Consider the following 22,845-nt stretch of genomic DNA (forward strand, 5'->3'; position numbering starts at 1 on the left):
TAAGCCTCTATTAAAATATGGGCAAGATTATAGCACCTACCTCACTTTTGAGACTTATTCTAAGGATTCAATGAGTTAATGCATGTAGAACACTGCACGGCACATAGTAGGTCAATGCATGTTCTCTATTGTTTGTACACGGCCCCCAACAAACACTTACAAGCATCTAAGTGTCAGATACTGTACAGAGTGCTGAACATACAAAGATAAATAAAACACTTTCGAAATGTCAATGAGCTCTCAGGCCAGTAGTGGAGATAGACAGATTATAGTTTAAACTCAATGTGGAAATGTCTACAGAGGCCCTTAAAGGAGAACTTAACCAGGACAGAAAGTCACGTGGGCTTACCAATCAATCAGTCATGGTGCTTTCCTCATAATGCATTCACAATTCTGAGGTCAAACACTGGAGAGGACCTAGTTTTAGTTGTGGCAGTGCAGCTAATTATTTGTACGACCCAAGCAAGTTACCCAACTTATTTGAAAATTATAGTGTTGAACCAGCTGTGTGCTGGCTCATGACAGCCTACTATGTGCATCTCTTCCCAATTTGTGTTTCAGTGACCTCATCTTGGCAGCCTGAAATCAGCCATGGTGGGTGTATTGACACCATAGAAATTGGCAAACACTACAAATCAGGGCTTATTAAAGCCTGTAGGGGGATGGTTATTAAATATTTAATGGCATACTCCTGGGTGGAACTAAAGAACTTCAAAGTATTTTCCATTTCTAATAATTTTCAACTCTGAGATTATTCCCCTATAACTACATTTTACACCAATGCCATTGACTTGGCATATATTGCTTTCACTTCCTCATCTATATAACTTGCCAGATCTGGCTGTGTGAGCATTTTAATATTTATATTGGTAGTGAAATACTCCAGAAATACTTTCACTTTTTGTATATTTTTGCCCTGATACATTTATCCCCCCATGATGTGTCTGGATCAGGCTTTCAATATAGACTGTCTTTTCATTGTTTCTGTTATTTTTTCTTTCTGAAATAGTGCTAGCCATTTAACCAACTTTGAGTTCCTTGCTAAAAGGAACATGTAAAGATGATTCAAACGGACTGACTAATTCATTCTCTTAAAATGTTGTGCACATATCAGGTGAAAGTGAATCATCTATAAAACATTTCTTTTATTTCTTTTCAGATGAAAGTTAAGGTAATATCACTGGCAAAACATTTCCTGGCAGTGATCATCTCAGTGGCACCTTGGCCACTAAACTATTGATATTTAGGATTACTTCCTTTAAAGAAGATGGCTCTGTTATTAACAGCTACAAATATCAGTTCAGCCTGCCTTTAAAACCAGCGACTTGATCTGTCCACCATCTGCCCACCTCTAGTTTTCTCATTCAAGTAGCTTACATTGGTCTTTTCATTTCCCAGAAATGTAGCAATACATTTAAATCTCTAAGTATTCATTGAGCAACTGTCAACACTATCACTGTCCTCATCATAAAAACATTGCAGAGCCTACAAAAATGTATAGTGTATTCAAACACTGATTCCTCAGGAAAATACCAACAGAGGCAATAGAACAACTTTTTTCTTAAGAGAGAGACTTTCTAAACCTTGACACAGGTAATTTTGCTTTCTTTAGGGATTAATTTTCTTAGCAGTCATAATTTATAACTATGCAGATAGCACCTTATAGTACATAGATATGGTCAGTTCCATTATCTCTTCTAATCATGATTATCTTATAAGGTAAGCATTATCCTATGTTTCCAGATGACAAAACTAAGGTTCAAAGAGGAGAAAATATTAGCTGAAATCTAAACAAGCAATTCAGTTCTTCTGAGTGTACTTCTAATTGTTTTAAAATGTATGATGCTTATTTGAATTGTTTTAAATTATTTGCATTTCTTGGAAAAGATTTTTATTCCAAAGGCAAAGTATTTTAATAAATACCTCTTTTTACCTTCCCAGAATCCACTGTCTCTTATACTGGCAACTCTTTTGAAAACTCTCCTTCTCCTATCTGCTGGGACTGTCAATCACATGGTCTACATCTTTCAACACAGAATGAGTGTGCAAACCAGGCTGGCCTTTCAATGAACTCTATTCTCTTGACATGCAGCTTGGTCAGGGCTGAGTATGTGGCCAAAGCAAGGCCAAACAGAATCTCTTTGGGGATTTCATATGGATGCTGGGAGAGGGCCTCTTTCCTTCTGAGAGCATGAGCACTAAAGATGATTTTTATCTTGGGATGTCTGATGCCCATCTTTGCCACTATGTGGAAAAAGTCAGCCCGAGCATGAAACTGACCCAAGAGCCCAGAGAGCCCAGACACGGAGGGAGACAGGCTCCTGATGCGATTGTTTGAGCATCTGTATCCAGCCATGTCTTAAGCTAAGGGAAGCCAGTAAAATTTCTTCTTTTCTTCCTTATTTCTTTTTTTAAAATAAGTTTAGTAATGATTCTTTTTATTCCTTGCACCTGAAAAAGTCCTAAACTAACAATGCCCAGTAGAAAATACTACAAACTTGAGTTTAAACACAAAGTCAAGTGCATAAAACCAACTTTATGTAAAATATTCAAGTAATTGGGACTTGAATAATTATTTTAAATATTTCACTTTGCATTTGGGAACATATCTATTAGTTAAGATTTCTGAGGTGGTATACTAGTTTTTTCTTATTATATAATTCCAAAATCTTCTACCATATTTACATAAGATAATGTCAAAATGGAAATAATTGATCTAATTAAAGAGTTAAGATACAGAAACTGGAAAATATTTTAACATTGCTTTTAAGTGCAAGAAAGGGATTTATGATGATGGAATATGGCTGAAGCCCCATATTAAGGAAATTACAGTCATAAAAACAGCCATGGCTAAATTTCCAGGAAGACTTGCCAGAGTGAAATCCTAAGGAAAAATCTTAACCCTGTCCACATTTATATTATGTTTATTAACTTTAAAAGTAGGCCTATTAAAGTTAAGATTCCAATAGAAGATTCCTGATGACATTTAAAATACTGTGTTTATAAACACTCACTGTTTATGAAGAATCATATTACATTGTATTATAAGATATTAATCAAGTATTTGGGAGCACCCAATGCATGCAATGTACCTGACTAGATACTAAGAGTTTCTTCCCTCAAAGAGTGTACAGTCCGTGGATTTGAAGATAACACGATAAACTCTGAAATCTAAATTTGTAACCTAAATGGAAAAGTGGATAGATCTACTGGGCGCTGAAAGCAAATTTGTAAACATGCTTGATTGAATGTTTGATTCTTATGCCTAAAGACTTACAGTTAGTGTTATGATCATCAAAAGCACTACATTGACTTTAAAAAGATAAAATAATAGGCTGTGTCAAAAATCCCTTCTATTGTAGCCAGACACTACCTTGACAATGGTTTCTAACAGTGAATCGAAGGGACAGGAGAAATCTTCAGAATTTTTCAGCCCATTCAACTGCTCTTTGGCATAATCACATTTAAACACTCCAAAATATTCCGGAGACAAGGTGGACTGTAGTGGACAGAGTGTGGGTTTTCCTGTCTGACAGACTTAAATGGGATGTGAATATGGACTTTTTTGCTGACATGCCTTCTGATTTGAGTGTCAGTTTCTTACATTCAAAACATGGGGATAATCATATACATCTCATGGGTTGGCCATGAGAGTTGGAGATAAACTGTGAGAAACGCTGTCATTCAGTTATGCAGCACACCCTAGCATTTAATAAATGTAGCTACTATGCTTATTATCCTAACTTGTGCTTTGGCCAGTTTCTGCCCGCCCTCAAAAAATGAGGAAGTTGGCACAGTCCCTTGGGTGAGACCACTCCAAATACCTGGTGACTGCTTCATCACTTTAATCCTCTCATCCACAGTTTAAATAGTGTTATTTCTTCTTTTCCCACCCTTTAGCCATCTTGTGGTTTTCCTCTAACCTCGGTTCAAGTTCTTGAAGTCCTTCGAAAATTGCCCCCCAAGACAGAGGCCACAGTAACGGCCTCCCATACTAGAGAAGTAAAAACAAATAGGAACCAGTATTTTAACTCTTTAAAAAAGAGTTAGCCCAGGCAGGGCACTGTGACTCACGCCTGTAATCCCAACACTTCTGGAGGCTGAGGCCGGACGATTGCTTGAGTTCAGGAGTTTGAGACCAGCCTGGGCAAACTCCAACTCTACAAAAAATAAAAAAATTGGCCAGGCATGGTGGCATGTGCCTATAGTCCCAGCTACTGCAGAAGCTGAGGTGGGAGGGTCACTTGAGCCAGGGAGGTTGAGGCTGCAGTGAACCGTGATCACACCACTGTACTCCAGCCTGGATGACAGAGCCAGACTCTGCCTCAGAAAAAAAAAAAAAAAAAAAAGAGTAAGCCCATATCCCAACTGAGATTTAGCAAGTAAAGATATAGGATGCTGAATTAAATTTGAATTTCAGATAATTTGTTTAGTGTAAGTATGTCCCATGAATGTATTTTATATGACAATCCTAGTTGTCAGCAAATGGGGAAAAATAAGGGAACAATGATCTTTTTTACCCACAGAACTCAGATTAAAAAGATCTGGGCCAAACCTATTTATCCTTTGGGCTAGAATGTTTAAGGTTTCAGTGGCATATATGTATTGCAAAACTGCATAGCATTTTTTCATTTGGGTTTGCTTCTGTACATCTAAAACATGCTTTAAAAGTTCCTGACAGGTGGTTTTAAGTGTCATATGAAGGTATAACTATGTGAAAGGGAGTAAAGAAACTTTTTTCCCCCTACAGTTGTACTGTATATGGCAGCCTGTCATTCACACGAAATTTCTGAAACAGAAAAGGTATTCCCAGGTTGATTTACATGCTTTATTTATAATAAATGAGCTCATTAAAAAATTCAAATACAGGTGGCTATAGGAGATAAACAAGTTAAGCTTCGTACAGGAATGATTTGCACATGTTATAATTAATGTTTCCAGGGGTGCTCTAAACAGTTTCTCGGTTATTACACAAATGTTGTTTCTTTGACAGACAGTGCTTTTATTCAGATTCTTATCAGCTTTTGCATCCCCTCTTAGTCCTATAATCATTTAAAAAGTTGAAAACTGCTGCCTCTTAGCATAAGAAAAAGCCAATTGTGCATTTTCTAGTTGTAACATATGATTGAGACCATTATCCAACCCTGACACAGCAAGAGTAAAGATAAAAAGAATAGAATGCCATTATATCCTCAAGATTATCCTTTATAAATTCATATTCTGTCAGCAAACATCTTTGTCCTTTTAAGAATGGTTGAAAGTACTCAACTTCTGGGAAAGAAGAATAAATGGACATTTGTTTTTACCATTGTGCATAATGTAAAAGATATTGTTCAGAAATTACGTTGAACTCTCAGAGCCCTGATTGACAGATGGGCTTTTGTCCCATTAATAAATTGTAGGTCAAACAAAAATGTTTCATTGCCCTTGAAAGTGTGAAGGTTGAACTTCCCCAATGTAAAGAAAGTGCTAAAATGCATGAAAACCTATGCAAGTATTTTTTTTCATATTTTTCAGCCAAATGGATGGACATAATTTTGTGATTCAGACTGTGTAGCAGTGTTACCAGTTTTTGTTCAATTAATCCAGGAACACTGAATAACACAAATCCACAAATCACATTTGAGAAACATCTTTCCAAGTCTATATATTAAAAAAAAAAATAAGCCAAGCAACCTTTGCCAGTTGCATTCAACTACAGGGTTCGGAAAGGATACACCGACTGAACAGTCAGAATGTGAACCACTGAAGGGAGACAAGTTGGAAAGGAAGCTGGTACATTACTCACGAATGAATCAGACATTCCCTCCCTTCTTGTTTGAAAATGTCCTCGGCATAAAGCATGGTACAATTCCAAACGAGGAACTGTGCTCAGGATTGAATTTATATGACTGATCAGTTTCCTTTGCTGTTATCGAAAGCAGATATCAAATGGCTGTGGAGGAATGCAGGTGGTGAGTGAACCCCATTCTTTTCATAGTGGCTGTCACATAAAGAAAGAAAAATCAGCACCCAGGGACAGAGAGACAAAGGGGAGAGGTGTGAGGGTGCCAAAGGCCAGGGCCCCTCTTGCCTGAAAACGTAGAGCCTTTGAATGAGGTGGGCATTCCTTGTAATGCTATTTTCTCTTAGGTCTGAATTTATTTTGCTTATTTGGCTCACACCTTAGAAATTTTCCTGGAAATCAATGTTTGCAAGTAGACTCTGACACTGGAATGAACTAAGGTCTCTTTTTCACGATCAAAATTGTCAGTATATGACCTTTTCTTATTTAGGCAAAGTAGACAAGAATTGTTAGAAATCATGAGAATACTGTGAATGTGAAGGAATAGCCAAACCTGGCCATATTTTGTACAGATGTGGATTCCTTGGGTGAACATAATGCAATTCTAACAGTGTTGGAAGAAGAATTAAAGCATATAAATAGCATTATGTTGAGGTCAATATGTCACCAGAAAATAAAGAACAAAACAAAACTATTTACAAATATCTTAAACACTTTTAAAAGAATAGAGAATGCTGAGCAAATGGATTCTCGTAAAACTAGGATAGTACAGAAAAATAAGTACAGAATCCAATTTCTGAAACTCAGTAAACACTCTGAATCCTTGAAAAATCAATAAAGCAAAAGGTTAGGACAACCTGAAAACAACTGTGCTTAGGATTGCATTTATGTAACTCATCAATTCAAGGAAAAGCAATTCAGGACAGGTTGTGTGTATATAGGCGGTATGTGTGTTTATGGGAGAGGAGAGAAACAGAAGAGAGAATAGAGGGCAAGAAATTAAAACAAATACCTTTTCCAACCATACAGGTGTTGCCCCTTGACTGGGAATCCCCACCTTCCACCCACAACACTCCCAGGCTGTGCTGTAAAGTGTGCGCATGTCAGTGGAGCAGCACGGGGAAGAAGAGCTAACTACACAGACAGAAAGCAGGGCCAAGGAGTATTTCAGAGGGATACTACTTGAGCTGTGTCTTGCAGGATAAGTTGGAGCTGCTCAGGCACAGCTGAGGTAGGGGACAGACAGTCTGGATGGAGTGGACTTGCACACAGGCACCTGGGGAGAAGGTGCAGGGTTGTCCAGGAAGTTGCAATTTGTATAGAGGCCAGGTGGACTGGGTTGACAGTGGAGGAAGGTATAAGGTTAGGCTGCGGCCACATTACAGAAAGTCTGATATGTTTTGTTGAAGAGTCTCCAGAGAATCCCGAAATCCATCTCTCCAATATCACTTTTGTCTACGCAACAGCTATTTAAGACCAAATTTGACCAATATTTACTGGGGTCCTACTATGCGTCAGATGCTTGGGATACATCAGTAAACAAAACCCAACACCCCTGCTCTTGTGGAACTTACATTTTAGCTGGGGGCAGCAATTAATAACCATAACAAGTTGATGATGTAGTGTTTTAGAAGTTGATGTGTGTTACAGGGAAAAACAAAAAGTAAGGTTGGGGCATCAGAACTGCCTGGAGGAGAGGTACAGGGATAGGTTTGTAGTTTGGAAATTGGGAAGATGGCTTTTGTGGACCCAGCTGAGATGGGAAAAGAGATTTCTGGGCAGAGGCAAGAAGGAAGAACTAAGTGTGTCTGGTGTGTCTGAAGCACAGAGAGGGGGCCGGTAAGCCTAGACTTTGGTGACCGGGAGCTGAGATCAGACAGGGTGAAGCAGCAGAGCATCTAAGGCCGTGCAGGCCCCTGGGAGATTCAGGTTTTTATTGGAGTGAAATGGGGAGTCATTGCAGGGTTTTGAACAAGGAGGGGATTATGTTGGAATGTAATCACCTTGATCGTGTGGGAGAGAAGTCTGCTAGTGGCTGGGGGGCAGTTCAGGGCAACGGTGGAGTGGTGAGGCCAGCTGGGAGGCTCCTGTGGTGTTCCAGGAGGGGGACCTGGTGGCCTGGGCCAGGAAGGAAGGGGAGAGTGGGGAGATGTGGCCGAATTCTGGTTCTATTTTGAAGACAGAGCTGTTTTGTCACATGCCTCAGATCAAACTCCATCCAGATTTACTGATGGAGTCAGATCTGAGGCATGTGAGAAAAAAAGGAGTCAAGAATATGCCAAAGATTTTGACTTTTTTAACAGAAAGAATGACTTTGCCAGTTACCGACATGCAGACTCTGGTTGGTGAAGCATGTTTGTAGGATATGAGGAGACCAGGAATGTAGTTTGGCCCATGATGGAGGTTTTTTTATTTTTATTTTTTTGACATGGAGTCTCACTCTGTTGCCCAGGCTGGAGTGTAGTGATGTGGTTTTGGCTCACTGCAACCTCTGCCTCCCAAGTTCAAGTGATTCTCCTGCCTCAGCCTCTTGAGTAGCTGGGATTACAGGCATACATCACCACACCCGGCTAATTTTTGTATTTTTAGTAGAGACAGGGTTTCACCATGTTGGCTAGGTTGGTCTTGAACTCCTGACCTCAAGTGATCCACCCACCTCAGCCTCCCAAAGTGCTGGGATTACAGGCAAGAGCCACTGCGCCCAGCCTGACAGATATTTTTTAGGCATCTAAGTGGAGATGCCGGGCATGCAGTTGGATGTTTGAGTCCCAGGGTTAAGGAGAAAGGTCTGGGCTAGAGATTTAAATTAAGAAGTTGTCAGCATGTAGATGTCATGAAAAGCCATGAGAGTGGATGGGACCTCTGAAGAGAGGAGTGTAGAGAATGAAGAGAGGAGGACTGAGCGCTGGGGCCATCAAAGCTAATAGGCCAGAAGACAAAGACAGATGGGACAAGAGACCAAGAAGGAGCAGTTGGATATCCTTCTGGTACCTCCATCTACTCCCACAAAACCTGGTCTCCCTCTCTGTATCCTACCTCAGTGCTGAACATGTCCCATATTTCCAGGACATCATCCTTGACGCCCACCTACAAGTATTTTAAACATGTCCATCTCCTTATTGGTTTCCATGCCCATGGTCAGGGCAGTGTCACTTCATACCTGGATTACTACAACAGCGTCCTCGCTGGTCTTCCCTCTCCATTCTCACCCTGATCATCTTTCCGCTAGCATACCAGAGATATCTTTCTAAACTGACAATTTGACTATGTCACTTCTTTGCTGAAAAAAAGGTCAACCCCTTGACAGAGCTTACAAGCCACATATCATTTGTTTCTGCCCCACTCTCCAGTCTTGCCTCTTGCCATCACCCCATTAGAAATCTAGGCTCTGGCCACTCTGCCCTCTTCAGTTCTTGAAGCAAGCCATGTGCTGAGCCACTCTGGGTTTCAGCACATGTGGATCCCTTTTTATGGATATTCTTGCCCTCAACTTCACACGGGTAAGTTGTCTCTCTTTAAGCCTCATCTTAGGGAACAGTTCTGGCAAGCCTTCTCTGATGCCTCTCTTACCCTCTAGTAAGGAATTAGGAACTCTCCCATGTGCTCGAACATCAAACCGATCTTCCCCTTATCTAGCCTTTATTATACTATGTGGTAACTTATTTATCTGTGTCTCCCATCAGAGCATAAGCTCCACTTTTAGCCCTTAGCATAGTGTCATTACATGGCACTTGGTAAGCATTAATTGAATGAATGGACAACAGAATCAATTAATATATGAAAGAATGTTCCTGAACAAAGTTCATGGAAACAAAGCATTGTGGAAGGAAAGGAAGGACTAGATTACACAGATACTAAAGTGATAAAAATTATGTGGGAATGATTCACTATGGATTTTGATTGTAGAGGAGACTGAAAAGCCAAGAATGGCTAAAAAAAATGTCTCTCTGGGTATCATAAACCAAGGTAAGGAAAATAGGGAGAGGAGACTTTGAGGGTAAAGATAATTAGTTGAGTTAATAACCCTGAAGCTACGCTGAGGCAGCTTCTGGTCATCTAAGTGGAGGAGTCTATAAGGTAGCTGACAACATGAAAGTGGTGGTGTAGAGAAAAGAGGAAGTGAGAGAGAGAGCGGTTTGTGAATCACTCGTCCATCGGTGTACTGGAAGTCACTGAGAGATCACTTGTGAATGTGTTTTGTAAGTAGAAAGGAGGAATTCAGATGGAGCCTTAAAGAAGACTAGAATCTAAACTTTATGTTCTAAAGGGTAAAAAGAAAAATTGTAGGCAAAGAAAATGTGAAGAGGTAAGCTAAAGGAGAACTTTCAAGAAGGGAGAAATAAAATGTATAGTATCAAATTCTACAGAGGGGTCAAAAGGGATGAAAACCAGTGTCCATCAGATATGGCCATGAGGAGGGCACTGGTGATTAGAATGAGGACACTTTCTTGGGTGTGTGGAACAGACTGCTTGAGTTGAATGATTTAAGAATGAATGGGAATGAAGAAAGTAGAGAAACTGAGTTAGACATTTATTTTAAAGAATTCTTTATTTAAAGGATAAAATGGAAACAGGAGTGACTACTTAATGAAATTGTGTATTCAAGATCCTATCAGGATGCCTGACGTGTGTGCTTTATTTCTTTCTAGAAGAATAAGTTGAGTAAGAGGTGAATGAAAAATAATGAAGCCAAGGAATACTATGCAGACATAAAAAAGAATGAGATTCTGTCTTTTGCAGAAACACGGATGAAGCTGGAGGCTGTTATCCTTAGCAAACTAACAAAGGAACAGAAAACCAAACACTGCATGTTCTCACTTATAAGTGGGAGCTAAATGATGAGAACCTATGAACACAAAGAAAGAAACGACAGACATTGGGGTCTACTTGAGGGGGCAGAAGAGGGAGAGGAGCAGAAAAGATAACCATCGGGTACTAGACTTAATACTTGGGTGACAAAATAAGCCCTGTGACACGAGTTTACCTATGTAACAAATCTTCACATGTACCACTGAGCCTAAAATAGAAATTTTTTAAAAACGAAAAATAGTGAGGGAGATTTTAAAGATGGGAAGAGTTGTAAGGTGGGTAGGATACATGAAGGAGGTGCTCAAAGGTGTGGGGAAGAACGGGATCAAAACTTAGGTAGAAAAGACTGTTTCATCCTTTGAGACAGAAAGAGGTAATAATGGATGACATAGAAACCACTTGGGCTTGTGTTTACTCTCTAAAATATAAGGAAAGATCTTATACTGAGAATAAGGGGAGCCCAAAAGATGCAAGAGCTTAAGAAATGGTGAGAGTTTGGAATCACTGCAGTGGGCATGGCGAAAAGTGGGACTGGAGATGTGCAAATAGACTTTCTGGTTAAGAGAAGCAGGTGCTATGAACTGGGCAAAATGGGAAAGAACCAAAACAAGAGTGAAAGTTCACTCCAGGTCATCCCTTACCCTAATGCACAATGCCCATTCTCATTGAATGTCTACACTGTCAGTAGGCAGTCTTGGGCATTAAATGGTTACATAATTATGAACTCAGTGGTAAATTCCTTGTCATGTTTATATAATTCATCAGGTCGATGGGCCCTTATTAAGAGAAAATGCCAGCATTTGATTATTTTTATTTCAAAACCAGTTTTATTGAATTCTGCAAGGAATTACTTCAGGGAAAAGAAAACACATTGAAACAGATACTCTCCTCTCTTTTCAATAAAGCCAACAGTCTAAAGATGTTAAAGAAATGAATCACATATAACGATCATCTAACTCTGAAAATTAAAACCCATTTAGGGATTATGAAGGAACCTTGATCCTGGATACCGATCTAAGTTATTTGTCTAATATCTTTAATAATGTTTGGAAAGTAATTAATCAACTTATGACACAGATTCAAGGGCTGTAACCTTTCATTGTCATTAATGAAACTATCTGGGATTTTATCTGCACTTTTCTGGTGATTTAAAGAATAATTTTTTTTGGTAGGCTCTTTGAAGACCAAAAGAATGTTTAAAATCACTGGGCCTTGACGTACAGATTTCAATGAACAATAATCCAAGTATGTGTTAGTGAGACTGAAATAAAATTTAGAAATATCTTAATTTTGACAAGACAGAAAGGGAATTTTTGAAAAGTCCAAAATGCATATTCATTTCTGTTAGGAGGAAGCTTTTTTTTTTTTTGTCGACAATCTCTGCTTTTGTTACTTCTTTACATAATTCAATAGAACTTAAAATATTATACTATTTGATGCTCATTAAAAACAACAACAGCTAAGGTAATATTTTGAGCCCAAAGGTTCGCCTAGGTCTTAAGTAACCATATTGGTTTGCTGTCTTTGTATTAACCAGAGAGTTGTGAGACCACAGGCTCACTTCGGAGAGTGTAGCCATTGGCTGGAACCAAATGGATTCTGTCTGAAGAATGACAGTGGCTCACCTAAGACCCTCAGAGGAGCAAAAAGACAGGCAGTAAAGGCAGGCCTTGATAGAAGCTTTCCTCGAATCTTTATATCACTGTCTGAATTCGTGTTTAGAATAGAAAAATACAATTTCTACATCCATGCTAGTATGAACTTTGTATAGCCAAGGACCAAAGAAATGGTCTCAAGGTAATATCCTCAAGGAAAGCTAATATATATCCCCAGAGACAATATCCCAGTGGAAAAGGATTATAAATACAGGTTTTAGGGCCATAACTTTTGATCCCAACAGGAATTTATAGATTATAATGAGCTGATATGCTAGAACATTTCAGTCATGAAAATGGTGTAAAACCTTTATAAATTTGCCTGAGTTTTCTTTTCATATTTTGATTTCCTCAGAGAAAATGGAATTTCATTTAGAGTTCCTAGGAGTAGATAACAGAGTGCTTAGCACATGCCTCTGACACTCAGAATAAAAGCTTTTTCTACTTCTGTGACAACCCTGCTATTCTTCCTGGTAACTGAGGGGAGGACAGACTAAGAGGCCCAATTTAGGACTGGGTAGATGATAATCTATCTTTCCCCAGAATCAAATCACGTGTAACACAAGTTCGTAGAAATTTAGACTTTGCTTACCCTGAGCCCTATCATTTTCCCTTGAGCTTTACTGTATTCCACACCCTCCCTCCCCCACTTTTTCTGAGACAGGGTCTCTCTTTGTCACCCAGGCTGGAGTGCAGTGATATAATCTCAGCTCACTGCAGCCTTGGCCTTCCGGGCTCAGGTGATCCTCCTATCTCAGCCTCCTGAGTAGCTGGGACTACTAGTGTGCACCACCATGTCCAGCTAATTTTTGTATTTTTCTAAGAGGGGGGTTTTGCTATGTTGCCCAAGCTGGTCTCAAACTCCTGAGCTCAAGCAAACCACCCACCTTGGCCTCCTAAAGTGCTGGGATTACAAGCGTGAGCCACTGTACCTGGCCTATTCCCCATTATGACCTGCCCCTTTGCTACTTAGAATTCAGGCAGCCTGATTCTTTTTTTTTTTTTTTGAGATGGAGTCTCGCTCTATTGCCCAGGCTGGAGTGCAGTGGCCGGATCTCAGCTCACTGCAAGCTCTGCCTTCCGGATTTACGCCATTCTCCTGCCTCAGCCTCCCGAGTAGCTGGGACTACAGGCGCCCGCCACCTCGCCTGGCTAGTTTTTTGTATTTTTTAGTAGAGACGGGGTTTCACGGTGTTAGCCAGGATGGTCTCGATCCCCTGACCTCGTGATCCACCCGCCTCGGCCTCCCAGAGTGCTGGGATTACAGGCTTGAGCCACCGCGCCTGGGGCAGCCTGATTCTTAATGGTACATTCTCTTTATGACTTACGGTACACTCAAGCCCATGACCCTTCAGCATATCCTGCCCACCTTTCCCCTTCCTTTGCCTCATTGATCCAATATCCCACCTAAACCTCCAGCCCTTCTCCTTTATTATCTATTTTCTATATATGGCATAAGAATTGTCGCAAAAAATCTTTCTTAAAGTGAACTACATTTTCCCAGCTGTTCAAATACTCAGGTAGTCATTCATTTTTCAAGTTGTGAGACCTTTACATTGGAATTTTAAAAGTCATATAAATATGGGCCGGGCGCGGTGGCTCAAGCCTGTAATCCCAGCACTTTGGGAGGCCGAGGCGGGCGGATCACGAGGTCAGGAGATCGAGACCATCCCGGCTAACCTGGTGAAACCCCGTCTCTACTAAAAAATACAAAAAACTAGCCGGGCGACGAGGCGGGCGCCTGTAGTCCCAGCTACTCGGGAGGCTGAGGCAGGAGAATGGCGTAAACCCGGGAGACGGAGCTTGCAGTGAGCTGAGATCCGGCCACTGCACTCCAGCCTGGGTGACAGAGCGAGACTCCGTCTCAAAAAAAAAAAAAAAAAAGTCATATAAATATGAATGTGTACAAAAACATTGATATATGATTTATTACTGATGGTTTGGTTCCACCAATGAAATAAAAATTAGGCATGTCTAAACAAAGCTGTATAAATAAGTCACTGCTGATACAGTGCTATCTACAATTACATGTCAAAACAAGCTGTAATGATGATGTATTTAGTAAATCTTCAGGTTAACCTAAGAGAATCTCTATTTTAAGACCATATTAACACAGTTTTCCTTTTACCCCCCTGCCCCCTCAAGATATAAGAAACTGCCAATTCCATCACCCCAGATATGATACTAAAACAACACGCTTTTCATCAGGAAAGGTTTTCTGAGGATAAAATGTGATGAAACTCACTATATGGTGAAACTCACTATATGGTATCAAGAAAGATCTCAATGCCTATGTTTTAGCATGATAGTTTATTTCTTTATGAGAGAAGGAGCTTCTGTCTCCAAAGCAGCCATTCTTTAATCATGTCATTTGAAATACACTTAAAGCTATGTCGAATTCATATAGGAAGTCTAGTTACCAGAAAATTACACATTCACAAACAGGAAATCTAACTACAGCAAGAAGGTGTTTTCCCCCCACACAATAGAGTTCAAAGATGTGTCATCCATGTAATTTGGAGCAATACCCAACACCACTCTTATGGCTGAGTTTCCCTCTCTCCCTTCTCCTATATTATGACAACTTGTGATTATAGCATTATGTTTTCTAAGCCTGTTTGGACTTGCTGCTCTTGCTTATACATACAAGAGACCTGCCCTTTTTCTGTGCATAGCTTTCAATCAGTAAGCATATCAAGGTGGGAGGAAGGATGATAGGAATAGTAAAAGGGGAAAAATCAATTTTTCAGAAAGCATATGGCAACAACTGAATATTTAATCAAATTAGTCTAGAAATTCCTTCCTCTTTTCAGCACTCTGTGCAAGGCAGTTGCTTCACGGTGCAAAATGAATTTCAATAAATGTCATATATTTAGTAAGACGGCTTATTTTAAAAATTTGTCGAACGAGGTCACTGACTCAGAATAGATCTCATTCCAAGGTATGACAGATGGATATCAATATTGAATAGAAGAACTGACATTAGCTAGAAGTTTCTGGGCAGAAGAAAGAGTCATTCATTTAGCTCTCTACAAAATATTTACTGATTACCTACTATGTGCCAGAATAAAATGATAAATATTTGGGCTGTGTATTTATATTACAAAACAGAGAGGAAATGTGTCAAAATAATTTCCTTGGGGTTAGTAAGGATTACAGCTGAATATTACTGGTAAATAAGGACTTTAAAAAGTACTTACAATTTTCACATTGCATCATTCAAACATCCAGACTGTCATGGTTGCAGGATTTTAGACCTAATCAGATTTTTGAGGATGCTGTTTACTGACGCTTAGCAAAAACCAACTTCCTATTTTTCTCTGGAACAAAAAGCCCCTACACAACTTTAAAGATTTCTTGGACATCAAAGAGCTTAGAGGGACATACAGTTTGTGAGTAATGATTTAAGATTTAGTGAATCAAAAACACAAGGATTAAATTTCCCTAGTTTTAAAATTTAATAGCTAAAATGCTGGTCTAAACACACTCTGGTCCCAAGCAAAGCCAAAACTTCTTTTTAAAGTTAGGTTGAATTGTCTTACGGACCTAAAACTTGGCTGGGTTTTCCTTTCCCACATGATTAGGCCTCAAAGGAGGCAACCTATCTCTAATAAATTCACCACTTCTCTTTTCCTCTGACTTGCAACGACTATACTATTTCAAAGGTCTCAGCTTTGAATGCCTTTCTTTACATTTTTAATAAAACATTAAAAATTAGATATCTTCCACAGTCTTATCAAACAGTTATTCCCCCAAGTCATTCTTTTTTTAAAAAACATACAATTTCCAATTGGACCTGAGAGTCTAGGTGCTGCCTCAGAATTCCAACTATCAAGGAGTAGGAAACCAGGAACAGGCCACTGATCTTAATATGTGCACTGTATGTGCACTGTTTCATGATGTATTATTATATTTGCATTTAAAATAGTAGGAAGAAATATAGTACATAATCTTCCTTTCTAACACAGTGGCCTTCTGGAGGGCTGCTAGCTTGGGCATTTCACTGAGATTTTAGGATTAAAGGAAATAAGTTAGCGCACAACCTGTTTGAGTTTTTATTCCTTTGGAAAAATAGATTTTAACACTGATCTGATTGCTTTTAAAGGGCACTGGAAACCAGGAGGGCAGTACATGTTTTGAGTTTCAGTGGCAGGTTAATAACAATGGGTGAAGTTCAGTCATTTCCAGAGAGAGAGAGAGAGAGAGAGAGAGAAAGAGAGAGAGAGAGAATATTCCAAAAGGTGGAGTTTATCCTGAATCAGAGAACTTGGAAATGATATTGATGCAAAAAGCCATGATGGATTCAGGTTTCAGAAAATGACTACTTCAGTTTAAGAATGACATAACTAGATTACCCTTTAGTTTAGAAATGTACATAGTTTGATGTAAAGTATGTGGGCTGATGAGTTTAGAAAAATAACTACGTGCCAATAGGAACTGACATAAAATATTGGTCTTAAAAATTTGCTTAGTTAATTTTCCAGAGAATTGCAGTTAATTTTCTGAGAATTTTAGAAAATAAAATATTTTGTAGAAGCAGTCCTGGGGCTCTTGGGCCATGCATGCTGCTGCAATTGGGACCATCAGGAGCCCAATCTGGCTTGCAGTCTTTCTGCCACTGTAAGCTGTATGGTGTTTTAAAGACACTGAGTCAATTGGGAGAGTCCTAGCTTCTCTTGAAAATTTGAAAGATACTATCACATGGGCCCAGGCCATACACTGAGCCTCACAGCAGCTCTAATCATGCCAAGTGGTGACTGCCCCTATGCTTTTCCTAAGCAGTTTGTCAATCCCTAGTGAAACAGTTAGTTTTCCTCATTTAAATTACCTGTTTACAAATCTTGATACAGATATAAATAGGGGAATGAGGGAAAAGGAAGAAAAGAGGAAGAAAATCCAATGCAGTGACTTAATACTGGAAAGGAAAAGGAAGGAGAGTGAAAGGGAAAGAAAGAAGTGCATAGAAGACAGAAGCTGCACACCATCAGCAACTGCCTCTTGCTGTCTTTACATTTACACTGCGGAAGGGATCAGCGAAAAAAAAGCCATGGGTATCGCTCTCAACAAATCCCACTGCACCAGGCTCACAGTGTGGAAAATAAGAAGGAACGTTGTCCAAATGGAGCAATATCGCTGATAGAGGATGGAGTATGGGATGAGATCAGGTGAGTGCCAAAAAAAAAATAATAATAATAACAAAAAAAAATCTGGATCTTCTTCCATGTCACATAAACCAAGAGATGTGGGCCACTCCTGTATCTTCATCTTTAACATGGTAGCTAATGATGGCAGGCACTGTCCAGGTATTTCCCTACAAAAACAGGGACTCTATGGACAGTTGTGCAAGCTTTGAACTGCACAATTTCAGGAAAAACAAGATGAGAATAGCACTCCTGAGAAGCGCTCCTGATATGCGCCTGGCTCACTTCCTCATCTCCTTCAGGCTCTAGCCCAAAGCCCACCTTTGAAGACAAGCCTTCCCTGACCTCACTACTGAATTTTTCAATCACCATCCCACTCCCTCTTATCCTTGACAGTCCCTATTCTCTTTTCCATTTTATTATGCTTGAAGCTATTATCATCACCTGACATACAACATATTTTAGTTATGTATTTCTTTGTTTGCCAAGTCAATAGAACAGAGTGTCATGAGGTTAGAGATTTTTGTCTGTTTTATACTCTGTGGAAATGCCAGATTTTAGAACTATGCCTGGTAGGTTGTCAAAAAATTATCCTGAATGAATGACTAAATCCTCATTCACATTCTTGGAGTACGGGAACCTCGCTTCCACGATAACTTGTGATTCTCTAAGCACATTTCATAATTGCTATCCTTCATTATATTAGGAGATATACATTTTCAGATTCTATTGCCCATTATATAATTGCCTATGGGCCCTACAGCTACATAATTTATTACAGAAATTAAAATCAATGGGAGTAACCTACATAAACATACTTGCACACATTTATGCAATCACAGAGAGAAATATGTGTACCTGGGTATGTGATTACAAAGTAAACTGTTTTTCATTTCACTGTTCTCACACCTCCTGCTACAAATGCCACACGTGATTTTTTCTCTCAATTAAGTTTTACAGCTTATAAAAGCACTTTCTTCGTTTTGTCCCATGAAAAGCAAAGTAGTCAGATTTTACTGGATGTTTTTATTGAAACAAATCCCAAGGGGAATATACTAAACTGTTTAACACAGCTGAAAAGATATCTGAGAATGGGTTTTCTGATAGAAGGATAGATTACAAAATTATTCATGGCTCTTAATCTGATAACAGGAGCAGAATGCCCCACACATATGAATGAAACCTTTTCTTGGTATGTCTCAGTACAAAGAAAAAAAGAAAAGAAAAGAAAAGAAAAAAAAAAAACAAGAGAGAACTGGAGAAAGAGAAGGTGAGAAAAACTCCAGGGACTAGATATGTTATATTCATCATTTATCACTACCTTAAGCATCCCTAATTATACCTCCGTGGAAAATGTTTCCAATAGTTGATGGCTTGGGAGAAGTGGTATGGTGCTATTGAAATAGCATGGAGTAGTCTCAAGCTCAGTTTCCTTGTCTATAACCTGAGAATGTGAAGATATTATCAGACTTGCCTATCTTGTAAGGTTGTTTTGGTATCAGAAAGATGATGTATGCAGAAGCAGCCTGAAAATTTTAAGGTTTTCAAGTTCCAATCTTTGATTTTTTAAAAAAAATTCTATTATTTCATAGCAAATAGAATGATTTCAAAAGTGTTTCTTGTGTGATGTCCTCTTAATAATTATGAATTTGGGTTCATTTTATATGTGATGTTTGTCTGTATATCTAGATTGTAAACTTCTCAAGGGCAGATTCCATTTTTTTCTTTTAAAGAAAATGCTGTAGTACCTAGCACATAGGATACTCAACCTATAGGTCCTAGCTATTTTTGGTCAGGCAAATGTGGATCTGGCAGCAGCTCAGTGTCAGTTGAGAACACATCATCAAAGTGATTCTGAACTAACATTAGTCAGTGTATCTATCATTTATTACTGAGAAGTGACTATTTATTTTGCACTGAGCAAAACCCATGAAGAAACTCTGCCCTGAGGGCTTGGTGTCAAAAACACTAGTTTCAGCATATACCAGCCAGGAAAAGAAGGCTCACTTCCTGACACTTGAGTTTCTATATACATTTTCTCCCCTTAAGAGGGTACAATGAGGAAATTGAGTATCCCATGAATAAACACAGCAGAACAAGGAAATCTTAGGGATTTAGACCATGGAAAAGAAAGCGTAGATGGCTCTGGTGAGAATCACTAAGCCTAATGCCTAAAGAAGAAATCAGCAAACTGGGCTGGAGAAATGGGGGCACAGAAGGCCTTGAAAGCAGCTCTGACCAAACCAAGGGAAAGGGTTGAGTAGGAAGAGGACAGAGAAATGGGAGGTAATCTGAATGTGTGAGGAACTGTGCTCACCATGGGGGTGTCACCACGTCCTTGGTGCAGCCACTTGGAGAAAATGAGCCAGTTAGAGGATGTTAGCCCCTCTGAGTTATTCACCTTCTTTTGAGATGACCACATTTGAGAAAAAGTTTATTTGAGACTATTATGTAGATGTGCAGAAGGATAATTAGACTGATGCTATTTCAAACGCTATTTTAACAACAGCTAAGGAAATAGATTTTTGAAATGTATTTCTTAGTCTAGCCTTCATAAAGACAAAATTTTTTTAAAGACTTCAAGATTAATGCAAGGCATATACTTACATAGTCTTAAAAGGAATTTATAAAATATGGATATTTCTCCTGCTTAGCAAAGGGTCATTTTTCTCTATTATAGGTTTAAAAGTAGTGAAAATATTAGTTATGAGCTTTCATATTGACTGGCTGTGATTAATCTGCTACATTTTTATCATGAAGATAAACTCCATCCACTAATTTTGAAAGCATGTAGTATACATCTGATGTAAACCCCTATTGCCATGTATCAAGAACAAAGCAATTTTGAAAAAGCAGTAGTCGGTAGACCATCTTCTATATGCCACAAATTCCATCACGTTAAAAGCAAAACATATTTAAGTTAATAACTATAGCTTATGCACCATTAAGTTTGAAAAGTGAATAGAATTTTTAAAACACCAGCACATTTTATAGGCTATCAGACACATTTTTGGTACTACAAAAATTTCTTATGAATGATGTAAATTTTCCCTCTGTTATTCAGCAGTTTAAAAAGAATGAACATTGAATACACCACAGACTTGCAAATGATAGGAACCAAAGTACCTCACTTATGTTTCATTATGGAAGTTTACATGTTCAAAACAAAGCTCAATTAGCTTAGAACAAGGAAGGAAAGCTATGTACCTGTAAATAATCCAAGTACCACTTACACTGTTTACATAAAAATGCAATTTATGTCCCTGTAGCACATAGAAACACGATGTACATCATTTTCAGATCATCTTCATGCAGAAAAAATTCATTAGTCAGCTATAATAGTTTAGCTGTAAGGGGATATAATGTTTTTCTGAATCCATTTGCATGGCAATGTGCATGTGTCTGGCTGATGGAAGCGACAGAATAAACCTCCACCCAAAGCTACAGAATGTGAACAGTCTTCTTAAAATTCAAGAGAGGGTCCACATAGTCTATATTGCCTCCAACGTCAGTTTTTACAATCTTCTCACATCCGTGGACCATCTTAACATAGCAATTAAAGTATCTTGATTATTTTGCCTAAGAGAGTTGACAATATTTCATTCTGCCCGAGGGCTCCTTTGAACATAAAACTGTGATAAGGTAAAATACACTGGGCAACTATTCATGCGTGAGCCACTGGAGCCCTCTCCAACTGCCAAATTAGCAAATGGCTCTTTTAAAACATGAAAGATATGAATGGGAAACCGTACTTGGGAGTAAATTCTGCATTGACAATAGTCAGGGAAAGTACTTTCACTGGTGCTTTAATTATCGGGTCAGCACTACGACTGGCCACATTGCCCAGCCTCTGGTTATAATCTATTTCACCTAATAAGATAGACGTCCTCCACAAGCCCCAGAAAGAGATAAGGTACGATGGAAAATTGATGGATCACAAGCCCCGCGTGATTGCCAGAAATGAATTCAGACTTTCACAGAAACACCTACTCCTTGGAAGGACCCCGACATAACACAGATAAAGCAAGGCTGGGAACAAGGAAACAGCTAGGCTCAAACCTTGCGGGCTGCATCACGGTGGGACGAGGATGACCGGATCCTTTTTGTAAAGGCTGAGTCAGATCCCAGCTTTAAAACTTGCTGGGCCATAACAGTCATACATCACCCACTGTCCCAGCGCCCCTCTCCCTCCTAAGTCATACAGGTGGCCATTGGAGGCAACACCCTAAAACGACAAGCCCCATTCTAGTTTCGTCCTCCCCTGGCCACGTCTCTTCAGTTTCCCAAGCCCGTAAACTCTAGCCCACCTCCGTGGTTTTGCCCCCTGGAACAGCAGTCAGGTCTCTTAGGGGAACAAAGAAAGCAGAACCGCTGGGGTGAGGGGTGGGCTGCGGGATTTGAAAGGGGCTGCAGTTTTACCTTGCGGTGCCCAGGAACCAGTGGAGAAGTCAGCGGCGCAAGGACCACCCGCGCGCTCCGCGCCTCCCCGCCTCCTCGCAGCAAGTCAGCTGTCGCCCCGCATCTGGCTCGCGCCCTCCACTCGGCTCTGCATCTGCTCACAAAGCGCTCGGGGCGCCGCGGGCGGCGAGGCCCTCCGGGTCACCTGCGGCCGGGCCGAGCCCAGCGCCCCGCCCGCCTGCCCGCTCGCTCGCCGGCCGCGCTCCCTCCGCCCCTTCCCACACGCGCGCTGCCCTGCCAGTGACTCAGCCGGTCATCGGCGCGCGCGGCCCGTGGCGGCCCGGGCGCGTTGGGGCCGGAGGCACCGCCAGGCTACCAGACCGAGGCGCTCGCCTGCCCGCCCCAGCACGTGTACGTCTGCCTCGCGCGCTATCCGTCCGCCTAGTCCGCGGGTTCCGAGGACCGCTGAGGTGCGGATTGGCACCACCCAGAGGGAAATCGGCCCCCGCCCTTCCTGCCGTCCGCGCCGCGCCTGGCCCCGCGGGGGTCGCGTTTCCTCCCGCCTCTGCCCCGCCCACGACAAGGTGAAACTTTCTAGGTGGAGAAGTTTTCTCGCCCTGACTGCGCGCTCTCCTCCCCCAGCTCAGGCAGTCTGAAGTTAGCACAGCCGGAGATAAGCGGGACCGAGACTCCCCCTCCTGGCGCTTGGGAGGCGAGTGTCACCCCGGACGCAGAGGCAGGGCGCGCACCCTCCTGGCACTCCGCTCGCTGACCCCGGGAAGGGCGCGAGCTCTGCTCTCCGCCTCTCCCACGTCTCCGCTAACCGCCCCGCGCCCACCCGAGTACAGAGAGATTTGGGCACCGCAGACACAAGGAGTTCATTGTTAGAGGCGGAGGTAGAAGTGGGTGGACGAATTGTCCCAATGATTTCATTATGCGACGATTATCCTCTACTGTAATAACTCAGATTTCTGCAAGGAAGAACAACAGAGGAGTTTAACCCCGAGGAGACTTCCATTTCTTTTTCTTTTTCTGTTTTTCATAGCCGGAAGCAGGC

At 40.6% G+C, this 22,845-nt stretch overlaps 1 protein-coding gene across 1 annotated transcript in view; it reads right to left on the reverse strand.

The window, feature by feature from the left end:
• The window catches only part of MET (MET proto-oncogene, receptor tyrosine kinase), a 118,721-nt gene extending 96,333 nt beyond the window's left edge, over positions 1-22,388 (reverse strand). The window contains exon 1 of the mRNA XM_033194292.1: positions 21,810-22,388. The gene's annotated coding sequence lies outside the window, so the exon portion shown is untranslated. The remainder of the gene's footprint in view (positions 1-21,809) is intronic.
• Between the last annotated feature and the right edge of the window lie 457 nt (positions 22,389-22,845).

Source organism: Trachypithecus francoisi, unplaced genomic scaffold (assembly GCF_009764315.1).
Source record: "Trachypithecus francoisi isolate TF-2019V2 unplaced genomic scaffold, Tfra_2.0 Lachesis_group4, whole genome shotgun sequence".
Taxonomy (NCBI): Eukaryota; Metazoa; Chordata; class Mammalia; order Primates; family Cercopithecidae; genus Trachypithecus; species Trachypithecus francoisi.